The sequence below is a fragment of the Hemitrygon akajei genome, chromosome 4 (genome assembly GCF_048418815.1).
Source record: "Hemitrygon akajei chromosome 4, sHemAka1.3, whole genome shotgun sequence".
Classification (NCBI taxonomy): domain Eukaryota; kingdom Metazoa; phylum Chordata; class Chondrichthyes; order Myliobatiformes; family Dasyatidae; genus Hemitrygon; species Hemitrygon akajei.
Window position 1 is genome coordinate 9,302,484 of NC_133127.1, and position 22,400 is coordinate 9,324,883.

At 43.7% G+C, this 22,400-nt stretch overlaps 1 long non-coding RNA gene across 1 annotated transcript in view; it reads left to right on the forward strand.

Annotated features, from left to right (window-relative positions):
• The window catches only part of LOC140725874 (uncharacterized), a 40,269-nt gene that overhangs the window by 7,148 nt on the left and 10,721 nt on the right, over positions 1–22,400 (forward strand). Inside the window, exon 2 of the long non-coding RNA XR_012098495.1 lies at positions 18,625–18,722. This is a non-coding gene — a long non-coding RNA (uncharacterized lncRNA). The remainder of the gene's footprint in view (positions 1–18,624; positions 18,723–22,400) is intronic.

Below are 22,400 nucleotides of genomic sequence, written 5' to 3' on the forward strand. Positions count from 1 at the left end.
TCACCACTCACTGTGTAAAAAACTTAAACCCCTGACATCTCCTCTGTACCTACTTCCAAGCACCTTCAAACTGTGCCCTCTCGTGCTAGCCATTTCAGCCCTGGGAAAAAGCCTCTGACTATCCACACGATCAATGCCTCTCATCATTTTGTATACCTCTATTAGGTCACCTCCAGGGCAAAAAGGCCGAGTCCACTCAACCTATTCTCATAAGTCATGCTCCCCAATCCAGGCAACATCTTTGTAAATCTCCTCTGCACCCTTTCTATGGTTTCCACATCCTTTCTATATATAGTGAAGCGACCAGAACTGAGCACAATACTCCAAGTGGGGTCTGACCAGGGTCCTATATAGCTGCAACATTACCTCTCAGCTCCTAAACTCAATCCCAAGACTGATGAAGGCCAATGTACCGTATGGTTTCTTAACCACAGAATCAACCTGCACAGTAGCTTTAAGTGTCCTATGGACTCAGACCTCAAGATCCCTCTGATCCTCCACACTGCCAAGAGTCTTACCATTAATACTATATTCTGTCATCATGTTTGGCCTACCAAAATGATCCACCTCACACTTATCTGGGTTGAACTCCATCTGCCACTTCTCAGCCCAGTTTTGCAACCTATCAATGTCCCGCTGTAACCTCTGACAGCCCTCCACACTATCTACAACACCTCCAACCTTTGTGTCATCAGCAATCTTACTAACCCATCCCTCCAGTTCTTCATCCACATAATTTTTAAAAATCATGAAGAGTAGGGGTCCCAGAACAGATCCCTGTGGCACACCACTGGTGACTGACCTCCATGCAGAATATGACTCATCTACAACCACTCTTTGCCTTCTGTGGGCAAGCCAGTTCTGGATCCACAAAGCAATTTCTTCTTGGATCCCATGCCTCCTTACTTTCTCAATAAGCCTTGCATGGGGTACTTTATCAAATGCTTTGCTGAAATCCATATACACTACATCTACTGCGCTACCTTCATCAATGTGTTTAGTCACATCCTCAAAAAATTCAATCAGGCTCGTAAGGCATGACCTGCCTTTGACAAAGCCATGCTGACTATTCCGAATCATATTATACCTTTCCAAATGTTCATAAATCCTGCTTCTCAGGAATTTCTCCATCAGCTTACCAACCACTGAAGTAAGACTCACTTTTCTATAATTTCTTGGGATACCTCTACTCCCTTTCTTGAATAATGGAACAACATCTGCAACCCTCTCCCTTCCCCATTGTTGATGCAAAGATCATCGCCAGAGACTCAGGAATCTCCTCCCTCGCCTTCCACAGTTGCCTGGGGTACGTCTCATCCAGTCCCGGAGACTTATCTAACTTGATGCTTTCCAAAAGCTCCTGCACATTGTCTTTCTTAATATATACATGCTCAAGTTTTTTAGTCCACTACAAGTCATCCCTACAAATGCTAAGATCCTTTTCCATAGTGAATACTGAAGCAAAGTATTCATTAAGTACCTCTTCTATCTCCTTCGGTTCCATACACACTTTTCCACTGTCACACTTGATTGGTTCTATTCTCTCATGCCTTATCCTCTTGCTCTTCACATACTTGTAGAATGTCTTGGGGTTTTCCTTAATCCTGTCTGCCAAGGCCTTCTCATGGCCCCTTCTGACTCTCTTAATTTCTTTCTTGAGCTCCTTCCTGCTAGCCTTATAATCTTCTAGCTCTCTATCATTACCTAGCTTTTTGAACCTTTTGTAAGCTCTTTTCTTCTTGACTAAATTTATAACAGCCTTTATATGCTATGGTTCTTGTGCCCTACCATCCTTACCCTGTCTCATTGGAACGTACCTATGCAGAACTCCACGCAAATATCCCCTGAACATTTACCACATTTCTTCCACACATTTCCTGAGAACATCTGTTTCCAATTTAAGCTTCCAAGTTCCTGCCTGATAGCCTCATATTTCCCCTTACTCCAATTAAACACTTTCCTAACTTGTCTGTTCCTATCACTTTCCCATGCTATGGTAAAGGAGATAGAATTGTGATCACTATCTCAAAAATGCTCTTCCACTGAGAGATCTGACACCTGACCAGGTTCATTTTCCAATACCAGATCAAGTACAGCCTCTTCTCTTGTAGACTTATCTACATATTGTGTCAAGAAACCTTCTTGAACACACCTAACAAACTCCACCCCATCTAAACAACTCGGTCTAGGGACATGCCAATCAATATTTGGGAAATTGAAATCTCCCACCACGACAACTCTGTTATTGTTACACCTTTCCAGAATCTGTCTCCCTATCTGCTCCTCGATGTCCCTGTTACTATCGGGAGGTCTATAAAAAACACCCAGTAGAGTTATTGACCTTTCCTGTTCCTAACTTCCACCTACAGACTCCGTAGACAATCTCTCCATGTCTTCCTCCTTTTCTGCAGCTGTGACACTATCTCTGATCAGCAGTGCCACACCCCCACCTCTTTTGCCTTCCTCCCCGTCCTTTCCGAAACATCTAAAGCCTGGCACTCGAAGTAACCATTCCTGCCCCTGAGCCATCCACGTCTCTGTAATGGCCACAACATCATAGCTCCAAGTACTGATTTACACTCTAAGCTCATCTGCTTTGTTCATAATACTCCTTGCACTAAAATAGACACATCTCAAACCATCGGTCTGAGCATGTCTCTTCTCTATCACCTGCCTTTACTCCCTCTCACACTGTCTACAAGCTTTCTCTATTTGTGAGCCAACTGCCTCTTCCTCCATCTCTTCAGTTTGGTTCCCACCCCCTGCTATCCTAGTTTAACCTCTCCCCAATAGCCTTAGCAAACCTCCCCATTCTTTATTAATAAATAAATAAACAATAACTATCGAGAACATGACATGAAGAATTCTTGAAGGTGAGTTGTGGGAACAGTTCAGTGATGGGGTGAGTGAAGTGTAGTGAACTTAGCCATTTTGGTTCAAGAGCCTGATGATGAGGGGTAATTAACTGTTTCTGAACCTGGTGGTGTGAGTCCTGAGGCTCCTGTATTTTCTACCTGACGGCAGCAGTGAAAAGAGAGCATGGCTTGTGTGGTGGGGATCCTTGTTGATGGATGCTGCTTTCCTGAAACAGCATTTCATGTAGACGTGCTCACTGGTGGGGAGGGTTTTACCCATCATGGACTTGACTATATCCACTACTTTTTGTAGGATTTTCCATTCAAGGGCGTTGGTGTTTCCATATAAGGCTGCAATGCAACTAGTCAATATACTCTGCACTATACACCTAAATCGTCAAATTTTAGAAGTTTGAAGAAGTTTGGCATGAGTCTCCAAATCCTAAGGACTTTCTGTAGGGGCACAATTGAGAGCGTCCTGACTGGCTGCATCACTGCCTGGTATGGGAACTGTACTTCCCTCAATCACAGAACTCTGCAGAGAGTGGTGCGGACAGCCCAGCTCCTCTGTAGATGTGAACTTTCCACTATTCAGGACATTTACAAAGGCAGGTGTGTAAAAAGGGGCCGAAGGATCCCTGGGGACCCAAGTCACCCCAACCAGCTGCTACCAACCGGGAAACTGTACCGCAACATAAAAGCCAGGACCAGCTGTCACGTACACACAACCCTGTAAAAGTATCAGCAGCAACAGAACACACCGGGAGTCTGGTTTTGCTGTTAACAAAACACTATTAGTAACTATGTAATATATAGTAACTTAAACCAGGTAAATCAAGAGTTAACAGTGTTATGTATATATAGGTGAAAAAAAAATAAAGTTCCCAAACTTATGCAAGCTCAGGTGGTAAGTGATACAGTCTTATGATGGTATATAAGAAAATTCAGTTCAAATGCACAGGTTAATTAATGCGAGATGTTTGCAATCCAAAGGCGAATGTTGTGAAAAGGAATCACGTCGATATTCCACAGATTCCACGACAGCAATACAAAATAACAATAGCAGTAGGTTTTATCTCCGAAGTTGTTCCACTCTACACATCACCGACAGTGATGTTCAACGAATATCCGTGTGGTAAACTATGTATACCTGTCTGGACATGCCCCCCCCTCTGCTGACTGCTCCTGTGGCTCCTCCCACAGACCCCCGTATAAAGGCGATTGGGGGCACTGCTCCTCCCTTAGTCTCGACATGGTCGCGTTCCTTTTTCGCTGTTAATAAAAGCCTATCGTTCACTTTCAGTCTCCTAGAGTTATTGATGGTGCATCAATTTTATTAACAGCGAATTTGAAACATGGATCGAATTTTATGACCCAACAGATTGGATATTGACCCTCAATCTCCCGAAGCCGGCATCGCTTTTGAACTCTGGCTTGCATGCTTTGAATCGTACCTGGAGGAGATTCGAGTGACCGAGCCTGCCACGGTGCACAGAGTTCTCCTCTCCAGGGTCAGTCCATGGGTCTACTCCCTGATCAGTGACCTGCCGACCTACCAAGGGGCACTGGACGCCCTCATAAGACAATACCGGCGGCCGGTGAACACCGTCTACGCAAGACGTCGATTAGCAACACGGCAGCAGCGGGCCGGAGAGTCGAGCACTGAGTTTGTCTGGGCCCTACAGACACTCGTGCGGGCCTGCGACTGCAGGGGATTGAAGGCGGAACAGCATGCGGAGCTGCTAGTAAGAGACGCCTTCGTTACGGGGATCAGGTCAGTGTACGTGTGCCAGCGGCTGCTGGAACATGCCGATCTTACCTTACATTCGGCGATCGAGTTGGCCGACACTCTGGAGGCTGCTCTGCACAACGCTGACACTGTCCAGGCACGCGATCTCCCACCAGCCTCGTGGATGCTGCAGACCTCGCAACCCACCGGCGAATCGACCTCAGCTGCTGCCAGTCGCGAGTCCGTGAAGTCCCCACAACCCTCCGGCGAATCGACCTCGGCTGCTGCCAGTCGCAAGTCCGTGCAGTGTTACTTCTGCAGACTCGAAAAGCACCCCTGAAAATGCTGCCCAGCCCGAGAAGCTACTTACTCCAGCTGCGGCAAGAAGGGCCAATTCACCAAGGCCTGTAAGTCCAAACCACGAGCGGGGTCGAGCAATGCCGTGTGCGAGGCATGGGGGTAGCCATCTTGGTTGCCGCCATCTTGCCTGCCTGCCGCGTGCGAGGCATGGGGGGGCGGCCATCTTTGTCGGCGCCACCTTGCCCCGCCTCCGACCCACGGGTGCTTACTGGGCACCAAGACGGCGATGCAACTCTGGCCTCCGTGACCCTCGACCAAAGTGCTCCACACCAGCTCGCAAGGTCAATGATGGACATCCTGGTGGAGGGGCGCAGGACTAGCTGCCTGTTTGACACGGGCAGCACTGAGAGTTTTATTCACCCGGACACGGTGCAATGCTGCCGACTCGTGACACGGCCGGTAAGCCAGAGGATCACCATGGCTTCTGGGTCGCATTCCACAGACATCCAGGTGGGTTGTGTAGCGACATTGGTGGTGCAGGGCACAGAATATCGGGACTTTACATTACTGGTCATGCCTCAACTGTGTGCCCCTGTGCTACTGGGGCTCGACTTCCAGAGCCACCTGAAAAGTGTGACAATGGAGTATGACGGGCCCCTCCCACCAATCACTGTCAGAAATCCTCAGTTCTGTGGGACTTCGTCACATACCCTGCTACTGACCACACACACACACCGACCCGCACATCCCACCCAACACCATGCCAACAGCCGCGCTACGGACACCACTTGCAGCCTCTCCACCCTCAAGACCCCTCCCCCACTACTATTCGCCAACCTGACCCCCGACTGTAAACCTGTGGTAACTAAAAGCAGGGGGTACAGCGCGGGGGACAGGGCCTTCATTCAGTCGGAGGTGCAGCGGTTGCTCAGAGAGGGGATCATTGAGCCAAGCACAAGTCCTTGGAGGGCCCAGGTGGTTGTTGTTCGGACCGGGCAGAAAAATAGGATGGTCATGGACTATAGCCAGACCATCAATAGGTTCACGCAGCTTGACGCGTACCCTCTATCCCACATCGCGGATATGGTCAACCAGATAGATCAGTACAAGGTGTACTCGACCATAGACCTAAAATCCGCTTACCATCAGCTCCCCATCCGCCCGGAGGACCGCCCCTACACTGCCTTCGAGGCGGGCGGCAGGCTCTATACTTCCTGCGCATCCCCTTCAGTGTCACGAATGGTGTCTCTGTCTTCCAGAGGGAATGGACCAGATGGTGGACCAGTGGCAACTGAAGGCCACATTTCCATATCTGGATAATATCACCATCTGCGGTCACAACCGGCAGGATCACTACACCAACCTCCAACAATTTTTCCAAGCGGCCAAAGCTCTGAACCTTACCTATAACAGGGACAAGTGTGTTTTCGGAACCACCTGACTTGCTATCCTTGGGTGTGTCGTGGAGAATGGAGTCATTGGCCCTGACCCCGACCGTATGCGCCCCCTGTTGGAACTCCCTCTTCCAAACACCCTCAGAGCCCTCAAAAGGTGCCTGGGGTTCTTTTCCTATTACGCCCAATGGGTCGCTAACTACGCAGACAAGGCCCGCCCCCTGGTCAAGTCTACCACATTTCCCCTCTCTGCCGAGGCCCGCGCGGCCTTCAGCCGCATTGAAGGGGACATTGCCAAAGCAACAATGCATGTGGTGGACGAGACCATTCCCTTCCAAGTAGAGAGTGACGCCTCTGACTTCACGCTGGCTGCTACCCTCAACCAGGTGGGAAGACCAGTGGCGTTCTTCTCCCGTACCCTTCAAGGCCCTGAAATTCCGCACTCCGTGGTGGAGAAAGAAGCCCAGGCCATAGTGGAAGCTATTAGGCACTGGAGGCACTATCTCGCCAGCAAAAAGTTCACCCTGCTGACCGACCAGCGCTCAGTTGCATTCATGTTCAGCAACCAACAGCGAGGCAAAATCAAAAATGATAAAATTTTGAGGTGGAGAATAGAACTCTCCACCTACAACTATGACATCCTGTACTGGCCTGGAAGGCTCAATGAGCCCCCTGATGCCCTATCCCGGGGAGCATGTGCCTGCGTGCAGCTCGACCGGCTATACGCCCCCCATGCAGATCTTTGCCACCTGGGGGTCACCTGACTTTTCCACTTTGTGAAAGCCCGGAACCTGCCTTACTCCCTCGAGGAGATCAGGACGATGACCAGGGACTGCCAAGTCTGCGCTGAGTGCAAACCGCACTTCTACCGTCCCGAAAAGGCACAACTTATCAAGGCCACCCGCCCCTTTGAGCGACTGAGTGTTGACTTTAAGGGCCCCCTTCCCTCCACCGACCACAGTGTGTACTTTCTCAACATAATCGACAAGTACTCGCGGTTCCCCTTTGCCATCCCCTGCCCCGATACCACAGCCACGTCCATCATAAAGGCCCTGCGCAAGCTCTTCACTCTGTTCAGATATCCCTGCTATATCCACAGTGATAGAGGGTCCTCGTTTATGAGTGACGAGCTGTGCCAGTACCTGCTGGCTAGGGGTATTGCTACTAGTCGAACCACGAGTTATAATCCCCGGGGGAATGGACAGGTGGAGAGGGAGAATGCCATGGTGTGGAAGGCCACACACTTAGCCCTTAGGTCAAAGGGACTGCCGGTCTCTCGCTGGCAGGAGGTTCTCCCCGAGGCGCTGCACTCCATCTGCTCCCTGTTATGCACGTCCACCAATGCCACCCCTCATGAGCGACTCTTTTCTTTTCCCAGGAAGTCGACCACAGGGACCATCCTACCGGCTTGGCTGACATCCCCGGGGCCAGTGCTGCTCCAGAAACATGCGAGGAGCAATAAATACTCCCCGATGGTCGAGAGGGTTCACCTACTTCATGGGAACCCCCAGTATGCCTACGTGGTCTTACCTGATGGGCGGGAGGACACGGTCTCCGTCTGCGACCTGGTGCCCGCAGGAGCACCAGACCCCTACCCTGAATGAGACCTCTACCCTGAACGAGACCCCTACCCTAAACGAGACCCCTACCCTGAATGCTCCATAGTGACTATGGACCCCGTACCCACCGATGTATATGCCCACGAGACACCGCGCACGCCCAGCCCTACACCGACTCCTCACGACACTCCCATACCGGGCGCCACACACACGCATGAGGGGTTACTGATGCCTAACGGGCTGGCACCTCAAGTCAGGCCGGAGCCAGCACAACCACCGTCACCGGTGCAATCACCACCGGCACTGGTACAATCACCACCGGTGCTACGTAGATCACAGCGACAGACTCGACCGCCTGATAGACTTTACCTGTAAATATACTTGTAAGACACTTCGCCCCGTGGGGACTCTCTTTTAAAACAAAGGAGGGGTGAATGTGGTAAACTATGTATACCTGTCTGGACACGCCCCCTCCCCCCCCACTGACTGCTCCTGTGGCTCCTCCCACAGACCCCTGTATAAAGGCAATTGGGGGCACTGCTCCCCCCTTAGTCTCGACATGGTCGTGGTCCCTTTTTCGCTGTTAATAAAAGCCTATCGTTCACTTCCAGTCTCCTAGAGTTATTGATGGTGCATCAATCCTTTCAACCTAAGTGGTACCACACCCGAATTCAGCTACAGGACATCTCAAACAGTATCCAGGTCACTGGATACTCAAACAGAATCCATGTATGGATTATCACCAACAGTAGCTTATCACAAAGGGGACCATCTTTAAGGGAACCACCACCCAGGCAAGGGGCGACACACTGGTAGATTCCACAAGGTTACCTCAATCGCACACAACGCGATAGCCACTTATCCAGTTCCACGACATACGAAATAACTCCCAACAGTGATTTGCCACAGGGGTGCCTTACTTCAGTGAACTACCACACCCAGACAAAGGGTAAACAGACATGTGGTATTCAAAAAGGTTTCCCCTCACCAGAGAACTCACTCCTGTGGATTAACTAAGTGACAAACACACTTTCGTAGCCGAATGGAAAGAAACTCACCCTCACGGGCTACTTAGAGAGAGAGTCCAAACAGTGATCTCTTTGTCACTAGGTTTCTTCTGTTCCAAACCTATCTCTCCTCTCTTCTCTGCAAACTTCTTCTAGTTGCAGCAAACTTGTGAGAGTCATTTATCAATATTCTGGATTGATCTCAACTCACCCCTTTTGGGCTACTGAAAGTTTAAACCAGCGACCAACTCACTGGTGTCTTCCATTGACTGAATCCATCTTGACTCTAACTGTCCACAGAAAAAATGAACGCTAGGGGTACATAACACCAACAGGCTCCAGGACAGCTTCTTCCATCAGGCCATCAGACTGATTACTTTGTGCTGATACAACTGTATTTCTACATTATATTGACTGTCCTGTTGTATGTATATATTTTATAAATGACTATAAATTGCATATTGCACATTTCGACGAAGAAGTAGCGTAAAGATTTTTATTCCTCGTGTGAAGGATGTAAGAAATAAAGTCAATTCAATTCATGCTGAATCTCTACAAACTTTGAAGGAAGTACAGTTGCTCCCGTGCTATCTCTGTGTTACTTTATTCAATATTCTGCTATTACTTTCCCTTGTACTACCTCAATACACTGTTAGAATGATTTAATCAATCTGAACAGTACACAAGTTTTTCACTGTATCTCAGTACATGTGACAATAATAATCCAATTCACCAATCTTTCTTTCACTGCTGTCTCTCTGACTCCCTCTAGCGTGCCTTTATCTTTCCATTGTTCTCTCTCTCCTTCTCCCTCTGTGTTGTCAGTATGCTTCTCTCTCTCTCTCTCTCTCTCTCTATCTATCTCTCTCTCCTTCTCCTTCTGTGTTGTCTGTATGCTTCTCTCTCTCTCTCTCCTTCTCCCTCTGTGTTGTCAGTATGCTTCTCTCTCTCTCTCTCTTTCCCACTCTCTACCTCACACCTGCTTTTCCCATGTTGCTAGGTTCCTCTTTCTTTCTCTGTGTCTCTGTCTGTCTCTTTCTCTCTCTCACTCTCTCACTGTCTCTGTTTCTTTCTCTCTCTTCCTCCCTCTCTCTCTGTCGCTGTCTCTCCTCTCTCTGTCTCTCTTTGTTTCTGTCTGTCTGTCTGTCTGTCTGTCTCTCTCTGTTGGTGTTGCACTGAGCTTGTTTGTGGGATTCCTGATCCTGACCGCTTTCAGCAAACTAACATTATCCAGTGCGAAATCCTTCACCTGGCTTTGCCATTTGGATGTCTGCAGATTATAATGGAATGTTTGTGTAAGGAGAAGATAAGCAGGCTCTGTGGGACTGGAGTCACATGTAGGCTGGATAACATGACTTCCCTTAGCTCTCTCTGTTCTTATTGCCTTGCAGTGTACTGTGATAATAAACCTGACTCTGATTCTGAGTACACTGACTGCCAGCCAAAACTGCTCTAGTTGCTATGAGATGCTTTAGGACTCCCGAAGTTCATGAATTTCACTGTGGTTTATTCTGAGAAGAATACAGAATCAAAATCGGGGAGGGAGCGGGAGAGGAAGAGGGAGAGAGGGAGGAGGGAGAGAGAGAGAGAAAGAATATATTTTTTCTCACCCCTTATGGGTGATGTACGGTATATGCGTATTTTCCTCCAACTCAGCTCTACCAGAGGCCTGGGAGCTTGAGGGTTCAGCACAGTATCCTTGCTGTTCCTATTAGAGCGTTCTTCTGGACCGAGGTCTCAGATGTTGCTCCCGGGATTTGTTGGAGCCACTCTCCCAGTCCAGGTGTCACAGCTCCAAGTGCTCCGATCACCACCGGGATTACTCTGACCTTTCTATATGCTCGTTCAAGCCCTGGTATTGTTCCAGATTCTCATATTCTTTCTTCCTGATGTCACTGTCATTTGGGATTGCCACATCTATTACCGTTGCTTTCTTCTGTTCCTTGTCCAGTGTTACCGTGTCTGGTTGGTTGGCCAGTCTGTACGGTATTTGGAAGTCCCACAGGATCTTAACTCTGTCATTCTCCACTACCTTCTCGAGTGTTTCCTATTTGTATTTGGGAGTGTCCAATCCATACTCAACGCAGACGTTCCTGTACACAATTCCTGCAACTTGGTTGTGCCGTTCAGTGCATGTTGTCCCTGCCTGTATCTTGCACCCTGCTACTATGTGCTGGATAGTTTCAGAGGATTCGTTGCACAGTCTGCATCTTGGGTCTTGTCTGGTGTGATAGACCCCGGCTTCTATTGCTCTTGTGCTCAACACCTGTTCTTATGCAGCCATGAGCAGTGCCTCTGTGCTGTCCCTCAGTCCTGCCATTTCCAGCCATTGGTAGGAATTTCCTATGTCAGCCACCTCTGATATCTGGCAAAGGTACATCTTGTGCAGTGGCTTGTCCTGCCATGGTGATGCACCATCAATGACTCTCGGAGATGTGAGGCGAGATATAGGCTTTTATTAGCTGGAAGAAAGAACAAGCAGCAATTGACCACCACACTGCATCCTGGAGACTGAGGCCGGGGCGGTGTCCCCAATCGCCTTTATACCGGGGTCCGTGGGAGGAGCCACGGTCAGTGGGAGGAGCCACAGGAGCAGTCAGCAGGGGGGGCGTGTCCAGACAGGTATATGTAGTTCACCACACATAGCTTCTGGTCCTCTGGCTCTGCTTCACCCACTTCCATTTCCATATCCCCTGCCTGCTCTCTGAGGTATTCTCCTAACAGGTCATCCTTAGGGGTCATCTTCCTGACATACTCATAGATGTTTCACATTTCTTCCAGGACTGCGGCCTTGACACTTCCAAGTCCCCATCTTCCTTTATTCTGGAGGGTGTACAGTCGCTTGATTTTGGACTTTGGATGGAATCGTCCATGTATTGTCAATAGTTTCCGGGTCTTGATGTCACGGCTTCCAGTTCGTTCCTTGGCCAGCACACTATTGCAGCTGGGTATCTGATGGCTGGTAGGGCGAATGTTTTGATGGCTCTGATTTTGTTCTTGTTCAGTTGGCTTTTTAGGACTGTTGCACTCTTTGGAGATAGTTAGATGTGCTTCATATATAAAGTATTTCATATGTTTTTTTTTCTTATATATTAGTTATCTTTCTTCTATTTTTCTTCTTTTTTGCCTGGATGGTTGGGGAGAGACTCATAGCAACATGGAGAATTTTAAAGAGTTCCCAAGGTATTATGAATGATTAATTTACTTAATTTTTAAAGTTTTAATGTTAATGGACAATGGACCTGTGAAAAGAAAAAGAGTTTTAACATATATTAAGAAAATGAAAGGAGATATAGCTTTTCTACAAGAAACACATTTAACAGAAACAGAACATAAGAAATTAAAGAGAGATTGGGTTGGAATTGTCATTGCAGCTTCGTTTAATTCAAAATCGAGAGGAGTTGCAATTTTGGTTAATAAAACTTTACCAATTAAAATACAAAATGTAGTAATTGATTCTGTGGGGAGATATGTGATTATACATTGTCAAATTTTTTCCAGAATTATGGACTCTTATGAACATTTATGCACCAAATGAAAATGATGCAAAATTCATACAAGTAGTTTTTTTGAACTTGGCTGATGCACATGATAAAATATTAATAGGTGGAGACTTAGATCCAGTTTTGGATAGGTCAACTAAAGTTGCTACAAAATCAAAATCAAAATCAAAAGTAATAAATCATTAATGAAAGATTTAAACCTGATTGATATATGGAGAAAAATTAATCCAAGAGAAAGAGACTATTCATTTTATTCAAATAGACATAAAACTTACTCAAGGATTGATTTTTTTTATTATCAAAAAATATTCAGGATAGAGTGAAAAGTGTGGAATATGAAGCAAGAATACTGTCAGATCATTCCCCCTTGATAATGACAATGATAATGATGGATAAGGAGGAATCGATCTATAGATGGAGATTTAATTCAATTTTATTAAAACGTCAAGATTTTTGTGATTTTATGAAAAAACAGATTCAATTTTATTTGGATACAAATTTACATTCAGTTGAGGATAAAATTGTATTATGGGAAGCGATGAAAGCATATTTAAGGGGACAGATTATAAGTTATACATCTAAAATTAAGAAGGAATACATGGTAGAAATAGATCAATTGGAAAAAGATATCATAAAGTTAGAAAAAGAATCTCAAAGATATATGACAGAAGAAAAACGAAGACAACTTGTTAATAAAAAATTACAATATAATACACTCCAGACATATCGTACAGAAAAAGTAATTATGAGAACTAAACAGAAATATTATGAATTAGGTGAAAGATCACATAAGATTCTTGCTTGGCAGCTGAAAACAGAACAGGCTTCTAAAACAATAAATGCAATTAGAACAAGTGTAAATAAGGTTACTTATAAACCTTTAGAAATTAATGAAACTTTAAAAATTTTTTATACTGAACTATATCAATCAGAATCACAAAATAAGATTGCTGAGATAGATAAATTTTTTATCACAAATAACCCTTCCAAAATTAAATTTGGAAGAACAGAAAGGATTAGATATGCACTTTACATTAAAAGAGGTTGAAGAAGCTTTAGGATCACTTCAGAATAATAAATCCCCAGGAGAAGATGGTTTTCCTCCTGAATTTTATAAAAAATTTAAAGATTTATTAATTCCTCCTTTTATGGAATTAATATATCAAGTGGAAAGAATGCATAAACTCCCACAATCTTTTTTAACAGCGATCATAACTGTATTGCCAAAAAAAGATAGAGATCCTTTAAAACCAACATCATATAGGCCTATTTCTTTGTTGAATACAGATTATAAAACAATAGCAAAAATTTTATCTAATAGAATATCTAAATATTTACCAAAATTAATACATATGGATCAAACAGGTTTTATTAAAAACAGACAATCAATGGATAATATAACCCGGTTACTTAGTATAATTTATTTGGCACAAAAAAGAGAGGAAATGAGTGTGGCAGTTGCTTTGGATGCAGAAAAAGCATTTGATAGATTGGAATGGGATTTTTTATTTAAGGTATTGGAAAAATATGAGTTAGGAAAATCTTTTATACAATGGATTAAAACCTTAAATACTAATCCTCAAGCTAAAGTAGTTACAAATGGTCAGATTTCAACACCATTTTGCTTAACGAGGTCAACTAGACAAGGCTGCCCATTATCACCTGCTTTATTTGTATTGGCAATAGAACCATTAGCTGAATTAATTAGAACAGATTCAGACATCAGGGGCTTTAGAGTTAATCAAGAAGAATATAAGATTAATTTATTTGCTGATGATGTTTTGATTTATTTAACAAACCCATTGCAATCTTTGCAAAGATTATCTTTTAGATTGGAAGAATATGGGAAAGTATCAGGGTATAAAGTAAATTGGGATAAAAGTGAAATTTTACCCCTTACCAAAGGAAATTATAATCAATGTCGATTAGTAACGCAATTTCGATGGTCAATAAATGGGATAAAATATTTAGGTATTAGAGTTGATAATGATGTAAAAAATTTATATAAACAAAATTATTTGCCATTATTAAAAAAAATAAAAGAGGATCTTGATAAATGGATGATGTTACCAATAACATTAATAGGTAGAGTTAATGCTGTAAAAATGAATGTATTTCCTAGATTGCAATATTTATTCCAAACTTTACCAATACAATTACCTCAGAAGTTTTTTCAAGAACTGAATAAATATGTAAGGAAATTTCTTTGGAAAGGAAAGATGTCAAGAATATCATTGGAAGAATTGACATGTAAATTTGATTTAGGAGGGTTACTAACTTCCAAATTTTAAGAATTATTATAAAGCAAATCAACTTAGATTTATTGCGTCTTTTTTTGATGAAGAAAAACCGGCATGGATTAGAATAGAATTAGATAAGATAGGAGAAAACATACCAGAATATTTTATATATAAATGGGAATCCAAATGGATACGGGAAAAAAAAGAATCTCCTATATTAAGACACTCGATTGACTTATGGAATAAGGTAAATATGGACGATGAGATAAAGAAATCTTTATTAGCAAAAAGAACTTTAATTCAAAATAGGCTTATTCCTTTTACAATGGATAATAAACTTTTACGTAATTGGTTCCAAAAGGAGATTAAATATATAGGTGATTGTTTTGAAGGAGGTATATTGATGTCGTTTGATCAATTAAAAAATAAATATAAAATACCAAATAACACTCTTTTCTGTTATTTTCAATTAAAGGCTTATTTACAAGAAAAGCTGGGCCAAACAATGTTGATGCCAAAACCTAGTGAAATAGAAATATTAATTCAGAAAGGAAAAATTAAAAAATTTACATCTTGTATGTACAATTTGATTCAAAAACAGACAATTAAATCAGGAATTCATAAATCAAGACAAAAATGGGAATCTGATTTGAACATTAAAATTGATGGAAAAAACTGGTCAAGATTATGTTCTGATAGTATGAGAAATACAATAAATGTTCGACTTAGATTAGTACAATATAATTTTTACATCAATTATATATAACACCACAGAAAATAAATAGATTAAATTCAAATATGTCTGACCAATGTTTTCGATGTAATCAAGAAATTGGTACTTTTTTACATTCTACTTGGTCTTGTTTTAAAATTCAATCATTTTGGATAAATCTAAGACTTTTATTGGAACAAATTACTGGAGTACAACTCCCACATAGTCCAATATTATTTTTATTAGGAGACATTGAAGGGACAATACCGAAACTTAAATTGAATAAGTATCAGAAAAAATTTATAAAAATTGCATTGGCAGTAGCCAAAAAAGTTATCGCAGTTACTTGGAAATCTGATTTATATTTAACTATGGATCGTTGGAATAATGAAATATATAGTTGTATTCCACTTGAAAAAATTACATACAATCTAAGAAATGAATATGATATATTTTTGAAAATTTGGCTCCCATACCTACAAAAGATAGGATTAAATACATAGGTCCTTTGAAGATAAAATTATAAAGTAATTGGGGAAAGTAAAAATAAATATTAAAATTATTTTGAACTCCATGGAGCATGTGGGGATCCTCCGATATCCAGGCAATCTTTCTCTTCTTTCTTTCTTTAGACAAGGGTTAAGGGGAGGGGGGAGGGTTAATATTATTTTTCTCTTTCTTACTATTTTATCATTACATTTATTGTTTGTAATTTTCTAAAAATTTAATTTAAAAAAAAGGTATTTCATATGTATATGAAGGAAAGAAGAAAGACTAAAATGAATCTCTGGGTCTCTGGGTAGTATATATTGACAGTATGACCATAGGAGTGTGTGATGGGACAGTGTGGAGGGAGTTTCACTCTGTGTCTGACCCCGGGAGTGTGTGATGGGACAGTGTAGAGGGAGCTTCACTCTGTGTCTGACCCTGGGAGTGTGTGATGGGACAGTGTAGAGGGAGCTTCACTCTGAGTCTGACCCCGGGAGTGTGTGATGGGACAGTGTAGACGGAGCTTCACTCTGAGTCTGACCCCCAGAGAGTGTGATGGAGGGAGCTTCACTGTGTCTAGCTCTGGGGGTGCGCAACGAACTGTGTAAGAGAGTGAGGGATAATCTTATAGGGGCATATAAAATGATGATGGGCAGGGAGATGGTGAGTGTACAGTCTCCCTCTCAGAGCTGAGGAATCAAGAACCAGATGGTATAATGTTAAGTTGGGAGGTGAGGGTAAACCCCTTCACCCAGGACGTGGTCTGTACATGGAATGAGCTGCCAGAGGTGTGGTTGAGGCAGTTACATTAACAATATATAAAATGCTCTTGGACCATTCCATAGATTGGAAATGTTTAGGAATGTGGGTCAAATGCAGATAACTGGGACTTGGGTAGATGGAACAACACACACACAAAATGCAGGAGGAACTCAGCAGATCAGGGAGCTTCTATAGAAATGAATAAAAAGTTGATGTTTTGGGCTGAGACCCTTCTTCACGAGTCCTGATGAAGGGTCTTGGATGAAACATTAATTGCTTATTCCTCTCCATAGATGCAGCCCGACCTGCTGAGTTTCTCCAGTATCTTGTTTGTGTTACTCTGGGTTTCCGGCTTCTGCAGAATCTCGTGACTTAGATGGGGCATCTTGGTCGGCATAGGCGAGTTGGGTTGAAGGTCCTGTTCCCACGCTACATGACTATGACTTTAAACCCTTGACTGTGATCTAGGCTCACTCCATTGATGTGCTCCTTATGGTCATAGACCCTGTCGACATGCAGAGGATTTGTAAGTGCCAGTGTATCTCCTCAGCTATGTGCTGTACATTGATAATTAACTGCTGAGCTCTGATGCATGTAATGTTGAATGTGGTGCTCCCTCATCTCTGTCCCATGTCTCTACCTGTTTTACTATCTTACCCTAATCTTTAAGACTTCAAGGATGCCTTCACTTCTAACAATCCTAACCTATCAAGTTCTGTCAGTGTTGAGGCAAGTTATTTACCTGAAACATCGACAATTCCTTTCTTCCCACAGATGCTACCTGACCAGCTGAGTTCCTCCAGCAGATTCCAGCATCTGCAGTCTCTTGTGTCTATATCAAGCTCTGTCTCGACTATGGGCTACATTGCTGGTTCTGGAACAGAGGAAGCTGGTATTTGGAGTTAAGTGACATGAGAAAACTGCAAAGGGTTGTAAACTCTGCCAGTTCCATTGTGGGCACTAGGCTCGTCAGCATCAAAGACATCTTCAAAAGGCAGTGACCAAAAAGGTGGCATCGGTCGATCAGGACCCTCATCACCCGGGACACGCCCTCTTCTCATTGCTACCATCATGGAAGGGATTCAGGAGCCTGAAGACACACATTAAAAGTTTCAGGAACAGATTCTTCCCCTCTGCCTTCAGATTTCTGAACGGACACTCACTCCATGAACACTACCTCATTGTTTTGCTTTCCTTCTGCACTACTTGTTTACTTTTGATATATTTCAGAATCACGTTTACTATCTCTGGCGCTCTTTTGGCACCGACTTACTGCCCTCTACTGTGCCCATTGTCTTGTTTATTATTTATCGTAATGCCTGTACTGTTTTGTGCACTTTATGCAGTCCTGGGTAGGTCTGTAGTCTAGTGAAGTTTTTTTTGTGTTGTTTTTACATAGTTTAGTGTAGTTTTTGTACTGTTTCATGTTGCACCATGGTCCTGAAAAATGTTGTCTTGTTTTTACTGTGTACTGTACCAGCAGTTATGGTCAAAATAACAATAAAAACTTGACTTGAACAGACTCATTCAGCTCCACTGTCACAAGGATCATTACAGAAAATCTTTCCTACCAAATACAATACAGTAGGCATACACAACAGTTCATCTCTGTGTGTCAGGAGAACACACATCGTAGTACAGTAGTCTCTGTTTTATTATTTCATACAATATTATTGCACTGTATTGTAGATTGGTAAATTATTATTGTGCATATTATTATTATGTACTTTATTATTATTTAATATTATTGTTTTTATATTTATTATTATTGCTAAGTGTGGTTTTAAATGTTGCTGCTGTAATGAAATAATTTCCCACTCGAGATCAATAAAGTACTTACTATTATACTACGGAGGCTAGTGTCCATGATGGAACTGACTAATTTTACAACTCTCTGCAGCTTACTCCAATGCTGTTCAGTAGTTCACACTCCAACCCCCATACCAGATGGTAGTGCAGCCTATTAAAATACTCTCTAAGGTACATACATAGGAATTTTTGAGCATTTCAGGTGACATACCAAATCTCCTCAAATTCCTAATGAAGTATAGCCACTGTCTTGCCTTCTTTACAGCTGCATCGATATGTTGGGACCAGGTTAGATCCTCAGAGATCTTGACACCCAGAAATTTGAAATTGCTCACTCTCTCCACTTCTGATCTACGAGGACTGGTATGTGTTCTGTCATCTTATCCTTTCTTATTGTAATTTATAGCATGTAATATTTTATGTAAACAATAAATTTCGTAACATACATCAGTGATATTAAATCTGATTCTGTTCCTGATTGTGAATTTATTCAGTAACCCTTCACTTCACTCGGCTCCAACATGCACTAAGATCATTAGACCATAAGATCCAGGAGCAGCCTTTTGGCCTATTGGACTGCTCCACCATTTCATCATGGCTGATCCATTTTCCCTCTAAGCCCCAGTCTCCTGCTCTCTCCCCGTATCCCTTCATGCCCTGACTAATCAAGAATCTATCAACATCTGTCTTAAATATTTGTAAAGACTTGGTCTCCACAGCTGCCTGTGGTAACGAATTCCACAGATTTAACACTCTCTGGCTAAAGAAGTTCCTCCTCATCTTCATTTTAAAATTATGCCCCTCTATCCTGAGGCTGTGTCCTCTGTTCTAAGACTCTCCCTCCATAGGAAACATCCACTTTATCAACGCCTTTCACCATTCAATAGGTTTCATTTGGGTCTCCCCTCAGTCTTCTGAATTCCAGTGAGTAGAGGCCGAGAGCCATCAAATGCTCTCCATATGACAAGACAATCAATCCTGGAATCGCTTTTGTGAATCTCCTGTGAACCCTCTCCAGTGCCGGAACATCATTTGCAAGATTAGAGTCCCAATACTGCTCACAATCCTCCATGTGAGGCCTCACCAGTGCTTTATAAAGCCTCAACGTTACAGCCTTGCTTTTATATTCTAATCCAGTCATTAACCACTAAGTCAGTGGTTAATTAGCGACTCTTCAGAGATAGCATTTCTAACAACGATTGAAGCAATTCCAATGAATGCAAAGGCATGAGAAACATGAATAGATTATTTGATCCCTCAAGCCTGCTCTACCACTGAATGAGATCGTGTCTGATCCAACCTCAGTGGAAGTTATACTTGTCCATCTGGACTTCACTCTCAACCAATAATCCATTCCTGTGTTGGTGGTCTGTCACATCCAACAATGACAGGATACCAGTGCGGGGTTTTTGAAGTGGAAAAGTGGTTACACTGGGTAGTTCTACTCTCCCGATCTCAGAAGTCCAGGTCCAGTGGTACGAGTGGTCATCACAAACTGGGGTTTTCCTTGGCTGCAGTGGATGATCCTGACTTTGTCTGTGCCTTATCCTAACCTTCACTCTCCATGAAGCGTTGCAGAACCAGCTTCCTGTCCGTTGGATCTCACTGGAGATCTCATTTGCCTAGTCGGCTGGAGCTGACTAGGACAGGCATGTCCCTATCTCACCAGGGTATGAGATACCCTCACTTGGTTTTGCCTGCCTGTTGTACTGGTGTACCGGGGTGTGGCCGCTGTCACATGCAAACAGCTACTTGGAGCCACAGGTGAGAGCTGCGTCTGGTGGAGAGCAAATGTGAGTGAGCTGCCCCAAAATGGACATGACTACCCCTCCCTGGACACCCCATGCACCCCAATATATATTCAAGACTTAACTTCACAGAATTCAAAAGGATCACTGCTTAAGATGTTTAACACGACCTCAGACTTTACATTTTGTTCTCTCTCACAATCCTACACGGTGTTGTTATGATTAATTTGCACCTGTGTGAGGTATGTATAATTTCTGTCGGTTTGATTCTCTGTGAACTTGCATTGTGCTGCAGCTTCAGAACAATATAGTTACAATCGGAGTCAGGTTTCTGATCGCGGGCATTCGTCATGGAATTTGTTGTTTCACGGCAGCAGTACATTGCAACACCAACAAAGATCACGGTTAGCGTCATCATCACCACCGTGTGGCATGTCCTGTGATCACGCTCTTTCCATGAGCATGATTGTTCTTGGCAACTTTTTCTACAGAAGTGCTTTGCCATTGCCTTCTTTTGGGCAGCGTCTTTACAAGACCGGTCACAAGAGCAGGAGCAGAAGTAGACCATTCGGCCCATCGAGTCTGCTCCGCCACTCCACCATGAGCTAAACTATTCTCCCATCTAGTTTTAATTTCCGGCTTTTTTCCCATAACCCTTGATACCCTGACTAATTAGATACCTATCAATCTCCTCCTTAAGCACCCTCAATGATCGGGCCTCCACAGCTGTATGTGGCAATGAATTCCATAAATCCACGACCCTCTGGCTAAAAAAATTCTCCTCATCTCTGTTTTAAATGGGTACCCTCTAATTCTAAGATTGTAGCCTCTTGTCCTGGACTCACCCACCAAGGGAAACAGCCTTTCCACATCTACTCTGTCCAACCCCTTCAACATTCCAAATGTTTCTATGAGATCCCCTCTCATTCTTCTGTACTCTAATGAATACAATCCAAGAGCCGACAAACGCTCCTCATATGTGAGCCCCTGCATTCCAGGAATCACCCTCGTAAATCCAACCATTATCGATACTCTTCAGAGATTGTCTGCCTGACATCAGTGGTCACATGACCAGGACATGTGATCTGCACCAGCTGCTCGTACGGCCGTCCACCACCTGCTCCCATGGCTTCACGTGATCACATGACACTGATTGGGGGAAGGGGGGGCTAAGCAGGTGCTACACCTCGCCCAAGGGTGAACCGCAAGCTAGTGGAGGGAATGGTGTGACTTACACCTCCTTTGGTAGAGAAATATCTCCACCCCACCACCCTTAAATGCCTCTTAAGCATTGCAATTTTACCCAACTCGAAAGCTTCCTTGCCGGCTCTCTCCAGCTCCTCACTACCCTCTGTGTAAAGAAGTTACCTCTCAGGTCTTTTAAATCTCTCCTCTCTTACCTTGTATCTGTGACCGCTGGGTTTACAGCTCTGCGTATATTCACCCCGCCACCCCCTGTATAAAAACCATACACAAGTAGTACAAAAAGAGGCAAAAATAGTGAGGTGGCGCACATGGTTCAGAAACCCGGTGGTGGAGGGGATGAATGTTGAGTGTACGGCTGTTAGGAGAATTCAGGGTGACTTGGATAGGCTGGGTGAGTGGGCAGATACTTGGCAGATGACGTTTAATGTGAATAAGTGTGAGGTTATCCACTTTGGGAGTAAGAACAGGAAGGCAGATTATTATCTGAGCGGTGTAAAGTTAGGTAAGGGAGAAATACAAAGAGATCTAGGAGGCCTTGTTCATCAGTCACTGAAGGTGAATGAGCAAGTGCAGCAGGCAGTGAAGAAGGCTAATTGAATGTTTGCCTTTATTACAAAGGGAATTGAGTACAAGAGCAAGGAAATCCTCTTGCATTTGTACAGAGCCCTGGTGAGACCACACCTGGAGTATTGTGTACAGTTTTGGTCTCCAGGGTTAAGGAAGGACATCCTGGCTGTAGAGGAAGTGCAGCGTAGATTCACAAGGTTAATTCCTGGGATGTCTGGACTGTCTTACGTAGAGAGGTTAGAGAGACTGGGCTTGTACACGCTGGAATTAAGGAGATTGAGAGGGGATCTGATTGCAACATATAAGATTATTAAGGGATTGGACAAGATAGAGGCAGGAAATATGTTCCAGATGCTGGGAGAGTCCAGTACCAGAGGGCATGGTTTGAGAATAAGGGGTAGGTCATTTAGGACAGAGTTAAGGAAAAACTTCTTCTCCCAGAGAGTTGTGGGGGTCTGGAATGACTGCCTCAGAAGGCAGTGGAGGCCAATTCTCTGGATGCTTTCAAGAAGGAGCTAGA